The sequence below is a fragment of the Saccoglossus kowalevskii genome, chromosome 2 (assembly GCF_978046115.1).
Source record: "Saccoglossus kowalevskii chromosome 2, keSacKowa6.1, whole genome shotgun sequence".
Classification (NCBI taxonomy): Eukaryota; Metazoa; Hemichordata; class Enteropneusta; family Harrimaniidae; genus Saccoglossus; species Saccoglossus kowalevskii.
Window position 1 is genome coordinate 31,443,544 of NC_140642.1, and position 15,467 is coordinate 31,459,010.

General features: G+C 35.1%; 1 long non-coding RNA gene across 1 annotated transcript; it reads left to right on the forward strand.

The window, feature by feature from the left end:
• The first annotated feature begins 5,165 nt into the window (after positions 1-5,165).
• On the forward strand, positions 5,166-15,189 carry LOC146748663 (uncharacterized). The gene is made up of 2 exons (XR_014931434.1): positions 5,166-5,318; positions 14,715-15,189. It is a non-coding gene; the product is annotated as an uncharacterized LOC146748663 (long non-coding RNA).
• The last annotated feature ends 278 nt before the right edge of the window (positions 15,190-15,467 follow it).

Below are 15,467 nucleotides of genomic sequence, written 5' to 3' on the forward strand. Positions count from 1 at the left end.
GCCAATATAAATGTTTTGGAATTGTCGTGACAACCATCTCTATAGAAACTAAAATTTATATCTCATTTAATTTGTTATGTGTATATAGGGATAACGATATACTCATCGCGTTCTTCCGGAACTAATCAACCACTCTATAACCATGGCCGAAAAATGGCACATGGAATATTTACTTATATATTATAATTATATTAATGTAATTACCCCAGACTCACATCTGGTTGCTGTATTCTACTAAGGATGAGTGAACAAATTGAAGACGTCTTGTATAAAAGCTGTTGGGTGTATATATGCTTCTCTGTGTCAGCGAGATAAATAGACAATGTAGACGCAGTCTTTGTGAGATGTCAACACGCCTAACGTTTTTTTACGGTTTCTTTGTCATGAATGGGTAACTATGTATGATTGCTAACATGGGAAAAATCAGTTATTGTCTGGCAAGGGGGAAAGATTATATAATCAGGATGATATGCTACAATTTGCTAAATTTTTGCTTTCCATGTCATTAAATACATTATTTATCAAAGGAACAAGAGCATACCGAGGTGTCTGGGCGTATGCAAACCAGTACATTTACTTCGGAACCAAGAAAGCGTATTTTAATCATTAATAATGTTCACTGAGACGATTATAAGGTATTCAATGCATTTTTTTTAATTAGCATATGAAGTAAATTGCCTATTTAAAATCAGAAAAATTAGATGATCCCAATTAACTTTAATATTGACTATCCCATTATCAATGGAATCCACTAAGGAGAGATGATTTTGTTATTGGCTTTATTTATTATCCATTTGCAAGACGCCGAGCAAATGTCTAGACCAAAAACAATAAATATAAATTGAAAAAATACGATAAAATTTCGGTAGTATACTTTCCTTCAGCGGTGAGCATAACAGACAGTTGCTGTAACATTATATGTTATTTGGCTACATAATCAGTACATCAAAAGACGTAAATGCAAATTACCTAGTCTATACACGTCTTTATAAAGACGTACTAATTCAATACTGGGTTGACATTTTATGCGGATCGCAGAAACCGACAAACACGTGACAAACACGTGGACATATTCACAAATGACATTTTATTACTACGCGAATGATGCGTATATTCATCGATAGATATATATTAACTCTGACACCTTTTTAGTAACCAGTTTGTATCCTATGTGGATTATCAAGACGTCCATGTCAATGACGCTGTGTGCGCATCACATGCAAAAGCAAGTAGCAGTTCTCGTCAAATATGTCAGTGTCTTTGAAGTTTGAAGTCATTGCGGGTACTAGCAAGTAAAGGTATACATTAACGCATGCAATATCAGAAACCAATAAATTCTTCTAACTATGAATAAGGATAAAACATAAAAAGGATAAAACATAAAAATTTAGATGGGAGCGACAAATCTCAATATTCGGGATTTTTATTTTAAAGGTTTAAAAGTTTGAAATTACTTGTAGAATTAGTTCGTATATCATCGAATGGCACATTTGGATGCAGGAATACCCCATGGCGCGACTTCTGCGTGCAAACGTTGAACAGAACATATTGACATATTCCAGAAAATGGACGCCATTTTGTCGGGGATACCGGAATGCGTAAGAAATAACACATGGAGCAGCAACAAACTGTTTTGCCAACTAACCAGGTTCGAATAATATTAGCACAATTATTCAGAGAAGTTAAGTTTAGAATTAATTATGAATGTTAAGATGTACATCAACTTGGTTGACTGTCGGTATTGTATTTATTAGAAGAATCGCAATACACAGTGTCTTTTGTGTGTTTTTTGTTGGTCAAAATAAATGTTGCGAAGAAAGTACATTCGCTGAATAAGACTGGAATAACATTATACAGTTCTATCGCCACTTTAACTATAACTGTAACTGCCGTATTCGACCAATAATATCACTTATATCAATTCACGTGATGTCACGTATAACGAAAGTGACATAATTAATTCAGTGTTGACCGCTAAGTGACCACAGGGGAAGGCTGATTTATAAATTACATCAGTTCACTGAAAGAATTTTAAACATTAATCAACAACTCGGAGTAATGGGTCTTCGGCAAGACAGGTGTCAATATAAATATATATCATATTTATGCTTCTGTATAATTTGTATATTACTAGTATGTTGACTCAACCTGATTACAGTAAGCACGATTTCATCTCTGAAAACAAATACATTGTTGTATTTCCATTGCACCTTCAGTGAAGACAAATCACCATATATTAGATAATTTGATATATAACGAATGTATATCACAAACAATACACTATGTTGCTGTGCCAATTGCCGTTGCTGCATAAGCGAAGCAATCTATTTAATTTAATTTAATTTAAGGTTAAGTTGAAACTACCTTCAGGACAAATGTAGTCTTTTATGTTGTTATTTTATAGGATGCTATTATCACTTGGCAAGACGTTGACACATCTAACGGAGAATATATCCTGTTACGTCGACAATACATGAAATGGATTTAGTCCGAGTTTGCAGGATCCTGTTTTCACGACAAAAAATACCATCTGCTGTAAAGCTGTCCAATGATCCAGCATACAGACAAACATCAAAACTATTATTTACAGCATCGTGAAAAGGACAAAAACAACCCTTTGTGTACACTGTATTGAATCCTCTTGTCATTTTGGATCACGGGTAACGCGTTTACTCGGTAACAGATGCATTAAACACTTGACATTTTCAAAGAAACTAGAACGAATTGAGACCGCTAGAAACCAGTGATATAGTTACTATGACAGGTATTTAGCGGATGTTCATGAATTAATTCCGCTTTGACGTCGGCCGGGAGATGGCAACCTCATTAGTCTCCGGAAACAAGACGCGCCCGGGGATCATATTCCTTGTGACTTCACGGAAACATCGTAGCGTGTTTTGACAAGACGAGAAGGGTTCCGTGCCAGTGAGTCGCTTTGCGGGCACTCGTGTTTGATATCATGATACAAAAATGCAATGGCGTCTTGTGATGCAATCTAATCTAACATTGAACTACTTACCCGCCATGATGACCTGTTAAATGGACTCATTCTTCTTCTAAAAGAAAACAATATGAACAAATATATTATTCAGTTAAGTACATTCATGTAAGGACTTACTGTAATGTATCTACTATATGACGTCACATCAGCTATTTACGTTCTTCATTTAGTAGAGTGTGACATTTGTACATGTTTACAGAATGTAAACTTGTTAATCGAGTGTTAGATTAAGGAAGTCGGTTCTAGGAAATGAATGAACAAATGAATGAATGTCAGGTTGAATAATGAACTTATTCTCAAGTATAAATAAATAAATAATGTACAATCTCGAAAAACAATTTCTCATCCAACTATCCATTCATTTTTCATTTTTCTGACATTAATGTCATGCCATCCATAAGGTAAAAATAACGTCAACAATAACTTCATTTTTTATGAGTTGGATAATTGCAAATATAATACAAAGTTAAGAAACTGGCATACTGCTTAATGTCACGGGTTTCAAATCACAACAGTCGTCGCTTTCCAATTTCATGTAAACGAAATACAACAACAACTTCATTAACAAGTAGTTTGAACTACTGATCCACACTGTGATTCATTATATTGTTCAGAGACAAATTACCATTCATTAAGCTTAGTATGTGCTCTAATATATACTTCAATCAGCGAAGTGTCGCTGATCAATTCTTGGTCTGATCTCTTTTAAATCATAATCATGCGGCTCGCCGGGTTTTCCCTATCCAAAATCAATGTGACAGTTAGAAGAAATTTGGGAACTATTATCCAGGTTTGTCAGTTTATTGTGAAAATTCAATATATTTAGGGTTCCTATAGTGCTTATCAATCAGGTTAATATTGATTACAAATTGATAGTGAAACATATTTTTTTTTCAAATCTAGAACCATGTATGTACGTAGACCCGGTCGATACGAAACGGTGCCATCTTGGGCTAAGTATATATTATAATATCTATGAAACAAAAATGATTGAATCAGATGATAACTTGTTTATCACATGACCAATAAGATAATTTCACAGAACTACTCATGTGAACAATATGCTATATATGCATGTCGTCTAAGAACGTCGATTAATGTGGATTTGCAGTTACGGCCATGAATGATTTTCGATAATCTGACAGAATAAGTTTCAATCAGCAATAGTACGAGTTACAGTCATAGCACTATGCGAGTTACTGGTATTATCCATTCGAAAATTCTCATATGTGTTTGGAAAAAGTTGTTCCATTCTACGCTTTATTTTTCCCTGCACATGGACAAGTAATACATATCTAAAATCCTCCGGTACACTGAACGCCGAGTTTGACGTGATCGTGAACGAGTGACTCACGCCAATCGTTGTGATTTTACAACCTATCCATGTCCAAACATGGCGCAAGTTATTTGGTTTATCTAATGGCGGTCATGATTGTCGACTGCATTTAATGTCCGCTTGCTAATATCCTAGGCCGCTCGTAACTGAAACGGTACTAAAATGTAGCCAATACCCAAATAGTGGCTCAACAGACGTCCCACGAATGTATTACTAGTATCACCTATCTAGACACCTTCCCTCAGGCGTAAACACGTAAAACACAAATTTAACTTGACATTTACTAAATCCGCCAAGTAGGTAGTTTTCAAATGCCTAAATTTAAGAAGATTAAAGGATCTTAAAAAAACATGATATTTCATTTTAACATCTACACATACACACATCACTACAGTGTGACGTCACATCCGTGCCTGTGTATATGTTAAATCAATGTGCCTCACCTTCTCGTATCCGGACTTCGGGAACGGTTGTGACGTGTGTTTGGTGATCGGTTAGTTGCCGCCGCTGTAAATAATTGAAAATACTGGCGTTACAATTTGAATAGTTTGGAAAGGTTATCTATAATGCTTCTATATCAACTATTGTGTACGTTTGTTAAGCCACTATTTTGGTATTTGCCACTATTTTGGTACCCGCGAAAATTAAAACCAACGTCCTCTTGCTCTTTGTTATTATTTTTCTTCACAAGTCAATAAATCTCATAATTCTGAATAATTCTGGACAGTTTGTGTATAATTTGGAGTAATTTGTTATGTTTAATTTAAGTTTTCTTTACTTGCGCATCTTTTCAGACCGAATTGTCATCTTTTTGACGCAGACACAGTGACGCTAACTTAGGGGGTATTACAATCGGCTGTCCTAACAGCCATATCGCGGAGCTCAATTCAACTGTCGTACTTTTAAAAATCAATTGCATAGCATATCCGTCGCCGATTGAAATGGTGTTAGTGCATCGAAACTGTTCGGCGAAGCTGCTAGGTAAGTATATGACGATTCAATACTAATATTGATATTTACTAGCTAGCTATCGCACTATGACTTGTTTAGTGTGCCTGCTCAGACTGCTGCGGCGTCTCGAGTCGTCCATTTGATTCTATCATCATCATCATGTTGTGTTCAATTCCAATTTCGAATGTGCATCGATTTCTCAAAACAGTAATTTATAGACATGTATATAGTTCATCTGATCCAGAAAGTGATAGTTTAAACTTCATGTACATGTCCAGCTTGAATTTAAATAATCTATATGCGGACGTTGAGCAGACGGACAACAACAGAGCCACCGAGCGATATGCTATTTTTCCGTTTTGTGTTTCTTCCATTTGAGATGCATTTCTGTAAAATATTCCGTATATGATGACAGAATTCGCTGGTGTTGTCAAGTTGTAGCATCCATTCTGGAAATTTTTATATTTTAGCAGCTATTTATTTTCTTGAAATTAAAATGTTTTAATACGCAAGATTTAAGTAATTAATGAGGTCTTGATATTAGTAATTTATAACCATAACCTGAATGATATTCTTGTATAAAACATGTCAGTCACTTTCTTATTTTATTATATTTTTTCTCTATAACATGACGAGATAGAACAATTTGTATAATATATTATACTCTTGCGTAAATGACAAAGGTGTGTCAATAGTCAATAAAACAGCTAGCTGCGGTTCCGTAGCTCTTTGGTGCGACCTACAATCGAATTTCGCCCTAACAATTTCATTTGGACGTCTTTTTTTTAATTTTGTAGTTGTACGTCGAACATAGAGCTACGGGATCTATCACAGTTTAATAACAGAAATCTGGCATACATAAATTAAATCGCTTTTGCTTTCGATTACTATGGTGTGACGTACCTTTATTGTGAATTGATTGCTGGATGAATAACATACAAACTTTTGTTTGCAATTTGTGTTTATAAATAAGCAATAATTTGTGATATTTTACAATTACCGCGGAAACCAAGCAAATTACGAGAAAACGGCAGCCATTGACATCCCACACTCCCTAGCACAGAATAAATGTAATCTCGTTTGGCGGTCATGTGATACAGTGGTGGAAGAATAAAACTCACTCTTCTCGTTATTCTAATTGTTCCAAGAAAGCAATCACATACAGTATTTATAATTGTATGATTTTTGTTTAATAATAGAAACTAGTTGCATAAACGCAATTTATCTACTGATTTCGGTCACGTGGTACAAAATTATAGGTCTCGCGTAATTTGCTATAAACTCTGGAATACAAAATGGCGTCTTTCGTCTTGTTATTTTTCTCTGACTCTGTGTACAGTAAATAAAGTCAATTATTTATGACCACCGTCATAATTTCACAGCGCAAATAGGTTCTGGTCATTGTTTGGAAGTAAATAAACATAGTGAGTACTTTCGAAGGTCTTAAAATGTGATTTTCGCGACGACCAAATTTGGCATGTGGATTTTAACCGGGCCGGCCAGAGTCAGTCACGTAAATAATGCGGTCGGCAACATAGGGCTATGATTCCACAGCTATAAAACAGCCTAGGCAATACTATAGTCATTTAGAAAAGACATACAATTTGTTATTAATCTCATTATACACTTGTTATTAATCTCACTAATAACAACCATTCATGGTTATTTCAATTTTTGTATTACATTTTAATTTGTTTAGTAAGTTTTACAATACAAAAACCATCTTTATTATTGCTGCATTGTGGATATAAATGTAGCTCCAGAATGTGAGTAACCACTTGGAATTCCTACTGAATTTTGGGACGCCATGAATTCACAGAAATGCTTTCTTAATTTCATTTCCAAATACTTGCTGTGATAGATGAATGTTTAAACAATCATTTATACATGTTCCATAAGTGAATAAATAAAATTACTAAAAAAATCCTTTGAAAATCAAAAGTTTACCATTCAATCTATTTGTATCTAACAACGTTGTCCTGACTCACTGCACTAATGATCAATGGGATAATGGCTTCCTATAGAGAAGAAATGTGTTAACTCAATATTGGATTTTGCAAAGAATTGTGGAATTGAAAATTGAACTGAACAATATAACCATAAAATTTTTAAAAATAACTTGCACGTTGCTTGAAAACAGGAGAGGTAAAAAGCTTATTTTAATGGAGGGCTCTATGGAAAAGATGTGAGCCCCCCAAATGCCATCTACAGTTCAATTTTCTATCTCACAACTTTTTGCAAAATCAAATATGGAGTTAACACAGTTCTTCCCTATACATGTATACAACACATTTCTTCCCTATACATGTACATGTATAACTAAAACTGGATATTATGAATCACTGTCTTAACTATGAAACAAATAATAAGGTATAATTATTCCCTTAGAACCTAACCTGACTCACTGCACTAACAACCAATAAGACATTTGTTACTCATAATTAGGACTAGGTATTATTATTATTTTTAATAATTTTTTTGTGCCAGGCAACAGTTCCGGACATTAAATTTCACTGTTGACTCTCCTGACTTTTTTTATGTGCAAATTGCAAGTGCTGACACATAGTGCATTTTTGCCACAGAAGTCATATTCAAGTTTGGGACTACATGACAGGACTGTGCGGCCATTTTCCTATCAAATGGCAATTTAATGCACTATCCGACCTTAATCAAAGTTCCCCCAAAGTCGCATTCGTTAGTGAATAAATCTTGGCCAGTGGAATTGGGCTTTCCGTGTTCAGCCTTAGTAGGATTTGAACTTGGGTCTACAAATCATGAGTCTGATGCGACAACCACTACGGTATACTACCAGTGACCGATAGGACTAGGTATTATTACCTGGTAATCGAAGACGACCTGACCCGACTCACTGCACTAACTATAAAACTAATAATAAGGTATTATTATTTCCCTAGAACCTAATCTGACTCACTGCACTAACAACAAATTGGACATTTTTACCTACATGTATAACAACAGTGTTCTCTCCACACCTCTAAAGCGTAATGGTACAGTGATGTGACCCTGTGAGATGTTATTTCAAGGGTGTGGTCCCTCTAAATCCAAATCAAATACTAGAATATTAATAATTTGCCCATTGCACGTAACAGCAACAATGTGACAAAACAAGTCTCACAAATTACAAATACTGCACATGTCCGGAAAATATACTGATTTGGTACACTGCTATTATTTGCAGTTTGTACTTTAATTCAAAAAAAAAACAAGTGAAATTAGGTCCCATTGAAAATAAAACTGTACATAAATCGAAGCAAAAATTATTCAACTGCAGGCATCGCCAAAGAAAAAAAACTGACTGGCAACACTGTTGTTTGGAGGTGTCAATCTGCCCAACGATTGTGTGTCTCGGCTACGCTGGTGGCTCATGCTTTGCCAAATTTTGCCGAATGGCGAGTTGAGTTTTAAGTTGATTTGCCAAATAATATATTTTATAGCCAAAATTGACCATATTTTAGGAAAGTAATGATTATTTGAATGTATAAACCATCTTTATAGTAATGTTCTTGAATGTATAATAAAGAAAAATGAACGACTGTTACCATAATATTTTTTCTGATAGTTAGTCGATTTTTCTAGGATAGTTGACGTCGCCATGTCTACAACAGAGCTGGTATTATGTTACTGTATTTTGCCGATCATGTATTAAAAAACTCTTGAAAATATGATACATCAGGGCAAAATGTAAGATAAAATTGGAAACTTTGGTCTGACCTTTTGCATCACTTCCTGTTGAAACACCAACAAAGTCATATGTTATCGCATGACTTTGTGGACATTTTTTTTTTATCATCCCCAGTTCTTTCTAAGATTAAAACATTAACTCGAGACACACGTTAGATCAAAAGAAATACCTGGATTGCCAGTCTGTTTATTAGTGGTTCTAAGATAATCGCCAATGAATCATTTTCAGGAATTTTTTTAAACAAGAAACAGGGGTGCATCGCCCTCATGCCATGGCCATGTGCCCCTTACCCTAGGGGGCAGATTTTCTGACAACCACAAAATTCTGAATGACAAAGGATCACAAGTGGCTTCATTCAGTCTTCAACTTTGACCTGTCTGACAGAAATTTTGGCCCAAAGGAAGCCAGAGAATGCTCCACACCCTGATAGGGAAAACCCCATCTCCCCTACTTGATGGTGCCGCTGAATTGCAGTGCTCCCTCTTGCAGTTTTTTTAGCTCCGCTGTCGACTTTGTCGAGCGGAGCTTATCATATGAGTGATTGTCCGTCGTCGTCGTCGTCCGTGTCAATGTTTTACTTTTTCGACTTCTTCTTGAAAACTACAAGCCTGAATGCTTTGATACTTGGTGTATATGTACCTTGGGTAGACCTCTCTTAGGTTTGTTCATTTCATGTTGATATCTTCAATTCTCTAATTTTGGTGAATATTTTTGTCATTTTTGGTAAAAAGTGATATTTTCGACTTCTTGTTAAAAACCGCAAGTGCAATTGCTTTGATATTACATATATAGGTACTACATGTGGACCTCTCTCAGATTTGTTCATTTTGTAATGATATCTTTAATTCTCTAATTTTGGTGAATATTTTTGTCATTTTTGGTAAAAAGTGATATTTTCGACTTCTTGTTAAAAACCGCAAGTGCAATTGCTTTGATATTACATATATAGGTACTACATGTGGACCTCTCTCAGATTTGTTCATTTTGTAATTATATCTTTAATTCTCTAATTTTGGTGAATATTTTTGTAATTTTTGGTAAAAAGTGATATTTTCGACTTCTTGTTAAAAACTGCAAGTGCAATTGCTTTGATATTACATATATAGGTACTACATGTGAACCTCTCTCAGAGTTGTTCATTTTGTAATGATATCTTTCTCTAATTTTGGTGAATATTTTTATCATTTTTGGTAAAAAGGGATATTTTCGACTTCTTGTTAAAAACCGCAAGTCCAATTGCTTTGATACTACATATATAGGTACTACATGTAGACCTCTCTCAGATTTGTTCATTTTGTGATGATATCTTCAATTCTCTAATTTTGGTGAATATTTTTGTAATTTTTGGTAAAAAGTGATATTTTCGACTTCTTGTTAAAAACCAATAGTTCAATTGCTTTGATATTACATATTTAGATACTACATGTAGACCTTTCTCAGATTTGTTCATTTCGTGATGATATCTTGGATTCTATAATTTTGGTGAATATTTTTGTCATATTTGGTAAAAAGTGATATTTTCGACTTCTTGTTAAAAACCAAAAGTTCAATTGCTTTGATATTACATATATAGATACTACATGTAGACCTTTCTCAGATTTGTTCATTTCGTGATGATATCTTCAATTCTCTAATTTTGGTGAATATTTTAGTCATTTTTGGTAGAAAGTGATATTTTCGACTTCTTGTTAAAAACTGTAAGTCCGATTGCTTTGATACTATACATATTGTTCATTTTCTGATGATGTTTTCAGTTCTTTAATTGAAATGTGCATTTCTAACAGCGGAGCTATCTCAGCTGATAGGCTGCTTGTTCAAGAAAAAACCCTGATTTTAATTAACAAAACATTCTAAATTTGTTCAATGCAAGAATGTTACGGTTTAGCGGACAAAGTTAGGGTAATCATAGCATTACACATAAGGTATAGATCAATGAAAAATCGTTGACTTTAGTTTGAAATTTTGTCATTATTGATTTATTATTTTCATCATATTTTGATAACTCGCAATCTCACAACAAAAAAATGTTTGCCCTAATGTCTCATGAACAGACAGTGACATGGGCACTAAAACTGACTGTACTTGTTGACACGAAATAATGATAAACAGTTATCTCCATGGATAACAATATATTTACCGACTGGCTATAACATATTAACTATTTCTATTGCTTTTTAGCTCCGCTGTCGACAAAGTCGACACAGCTAGGCATTAGTGGAATGGTGCATAGCAGACTGTCAAAACCTCAAATTCTCTAATTTTGGTGAATATTTTTGTCATTTTTGGTAAAAAGTGATATTTTTGACTTCTTGTTAAAAACCGCAAGTCTGATTGCTTTGATACTATACATATATGTACCTCAGGTAAACCTCCCTCAGATTTGTTCATTTCATGATGATATCTTCAATTATCTAATTTTGATGAATATTTTTGTCATTTTTAGTAAAAAGTGATATTTTTGAATTCTTGTTGAAACAGCAAGTCCGATTGCTATACATACCATACATATTGTTCATTTTCTTATATGATATCCTCTGTTCTTTAATTGAAATGTGCCTTGCTAACAGCGGAGCTATCTCAGCCGATAGGCTGCTTGTTTTGCTGTTCTATTTCAAACTTTATTTGACTTGATAAATACATAAAAGACAATGGAGTAAAATGATATAAAATATCAGACTCTTTCGTCTTTAATTAATTGTAGATAGATTGTTAACTAATTTTATACTAACACAGTTATTGTATCACAATATTCAATGGGAAAATTATGCAAATTAGATACAGTGTTTGACTTGGGGTCTGGGGAGAACACTGAACTTGGACTGGATTTTTTTAATCCTGAGGCCCTGACCTGAATCACTGCACTAACAAGCAATGAGACATTTGTTATCTATAACTAGAACTGGGTTTTACATGTATTAATCCTGAGACCCTGGCCATAATCATTGCACTGATGACCAATGGGACACAGGTTACCTATAACTAGAACTGGATATATTAGTTTCAGAGGACCTGACTTGACTCAGTGCACTAACTACCAATGGGTCATTTGTTATCTATAACCAGGACTGGGTATTATTATTCCCAGAGAACCTGACCTAAGTCACTGCACTAACTAGCAATGAAACTTTTGTTACTTATAACTAATACTGGGTATTATTAATCCCAGAGGACCTGACCTAACTCACTGTACTAACTAGCAATGGAACTTTTGTTACCTATATCTATGACTGGGCATTATTATACCGAGGGAACCTGATCTGACTCCCTGCACTAACTAGCAATGGGACTTTTGTTACCTATATCTAGGACTGGGCATTATTATACCCAGGGAACCTGACCTAACTCACTGCACTAACTATCAATGGGACTTTTGTTACCTATATCTAGGACTGGGCATTATTATACCCAGAGAACCTGACCTAACTCACTGCATTAACTACCAATGGGACTTTTGTTACCTATATCTAGGACTGGGCATTATTATACCCAGGGAACCTGACCTAACTCACTGCACTAACTAGCAATGGAACTTTTGTTACCTATATCTATGACTGGGCATTATTATACCGAGGGAACCTGATCTGACTCCCTGCACTAACTAGCAATGGGACTTTTGTTACCTATATCTAGGACTGGGCATTATTATACCCAGGGAACCTGACCTAACTCACTGTACTAACTAGCATTGGGACTTTTGTTACCTATATCTAGGATCAGGCATTATCATACACAGAGAACCTGACCTAACTCACTGCACTAACTAGCAATGGGACTTTTGTTACCTATATCTAGGACTGGGCATTATTATACCCAGGGAACCTGACCTAACTCACTGCACTAACTATCAATGGGACTTTTGTTACCTATATCTAGGACTGGGCATTATTATACCCAGGGAATCTGACCTAACTCACTGTACTAACTAGCATTGGGACTTTTGTTACCTATATCTAGGATCAGGCATTATTATACACAGGGAACCTGACCTAACTCACTGCACTAACTAGCAATGGGACTTTTGTTACCCATATATATAGGACTGGGCATTATTATACCCTGGGAATCTGACCTAACTCACTGTACTAACTAGCATTGGGACTTTTGTTACCTATATCTAGGATCAGGCATTATTATACACAGGATACCTGACCTAACTCACTGCACTAACTAGCAATGGAACTTTTGTTACCTATATCTATGACTGGGCATTATTATACCGAGGGAACCTGATCTGACTCCCTGCACTAACTAGCAATGGGACTTTTGTTACCTATATCTAGGACTGGGCATTATTATACCCAGGGAACCTGACCTAACTCACTGTACTAACTAGCATTGGGACTTTTGTTACCTATATCTAGGATCAGGCATTATCATACACAGAGAACCTGACCTAACTCACTGCACTAACTAGCAATGGGACTTTTGTTACCTATATCTAGGACTGGGCATTATTATACCCAGGGAACCTGACCTAACTCACTGCACTAACTATCAATGGGACTTTTGTTACCTATATCTAGGACTGGGCATTATTATACCCAGGGAATCTGACCTAACTCACTGTACTAACTAGCATTGGGACTTTTGTTACCTATATCTAGGATCAGGCATTATTATACACAGGGAACCTGACCTAACTCACTGCACTAACTAGCAATGGGACTTTTGTTACCTATATCTAGGACTGGGCATTATTATACCCAGGGAATCTGACCTAACTCCCTGCACTAACTAGCAATGGGACTTTTGTTACCTATATCTAGGACTGGGCATTATTATACCCAGGGAACCTGACCTAACTCACTGCACTAACTATCAATGGGACTTTTGTTACCTATATCTAGGACTGGGCATTATTATACCCAGAGAACCTGACCTAACTCACTGCATTAACTACCAATGGGACTTTTGTTACCTATATCTAGGACTGGGCATTATTATACCCAGGGAACCTGACCTAACTCACTGTACTAACTAGCATTGGGACTTTTGTTACCTATATCTAGGATCAGGCATTATTATACACAGGGAACCTGACCTAACTCACTGCACTAACTAGCAATGGGACTTTTGTTACCTATATCTAGGACTGGGCATTATTATACCCAGGGAATCTGACCTAACTCCCTGCACTAACTAGCAATGGGACTTTTGTTACCTATATCTAGGACTGGGCATTATTATACCCAGGGAACCTGACCTAACTCACTGCACTAACTATCAATGGGACTTTTGTTACCTATATCTAGGACTGGGCATTATTATACCCAGGGAATCTGACCTAACTCCCTGCACTAACTAGCAATGGGACCTTTGTTACCTATATCTAGGACTGGACATTATTATACCCAGGGAACCTAACCTGACTCACTGCACTAATTTCATGTACAAATCTGACTTTTGTTACTTATACTAATACTGGGTATTATTAATCCCTGGGGCTCTGTTCTGGCATTTGTTAATGAGGACTGGGTTTTATTAATCCCAGAGAACCTGACCTAACTCACTGCACTAATGACCAATGAGTCATTTGTTACCTATAATTAGGACTGGGTACTACCGGTATTAATATTAATTCCCTGACCTGACTCACTACACTAACTACTAATGGAAGACTTGTTACCAATAACCCTTAGGCCCTGTACTGGGATAAATTAGCATAACATACAAGCTTTGTATTTTGATAGATATTTTAACAATTTATTTTTTTATTATTGTAGGAAACTTGGAAATACTATACAGAGAAATGAAAGAATATGGTATCAATGGCTTCAGTACCTGTAACAATGATTTATGACTTTTTAGTAATTGTATTTGTATACCACTTTTTCAGTTTTCTGATTATTTCATGACTGTATGGTGTATTTTGTTATAACATGATGATAATAACAAAAATATTATAAAACTGTATTACAAAGGTACCATACAGTATAACAACAAGAATTAAAGTGTGATTATAAATTTATACTTAATTTAGAAATAACGTTTCTCTTCTGTGCCCTTGTCAGTGTTGGTCACTTTGTAGTAAAGCATGTGATCATGTCAGCATTATGCATATTGTCAACAATTATAATATTTGAACTCTCAATATTTTCCAAATGAGTGAGATGATAAGTAAGATGGTGCATTGTTTATTTTCAAGCATGCTATATATTAAATTGCTCAGTACTATGGAAAATTCTATAATATTTGAAATTGCAGTGTTAAATTCTTTAATTGAGCAAATAATATATTTTGTACACCTATGAAACAAAAATATATTATTTCTGCTTCTTGCAATACCACATTGTGTTGTGTTTATATTTTACAAAATGTTTGCTTTAAAAATTTAAACTTGATTGAAGCATAAAGCTTTGATCTCTATGATTTATGTCTAATAATTTAAAAACAACTGTTCATGTGTAGCACAAATTAGGGGCTTACAGTTTGACCTAGGTTCATGGTGTACACTAATTGTGGTTGGCATGGTCACA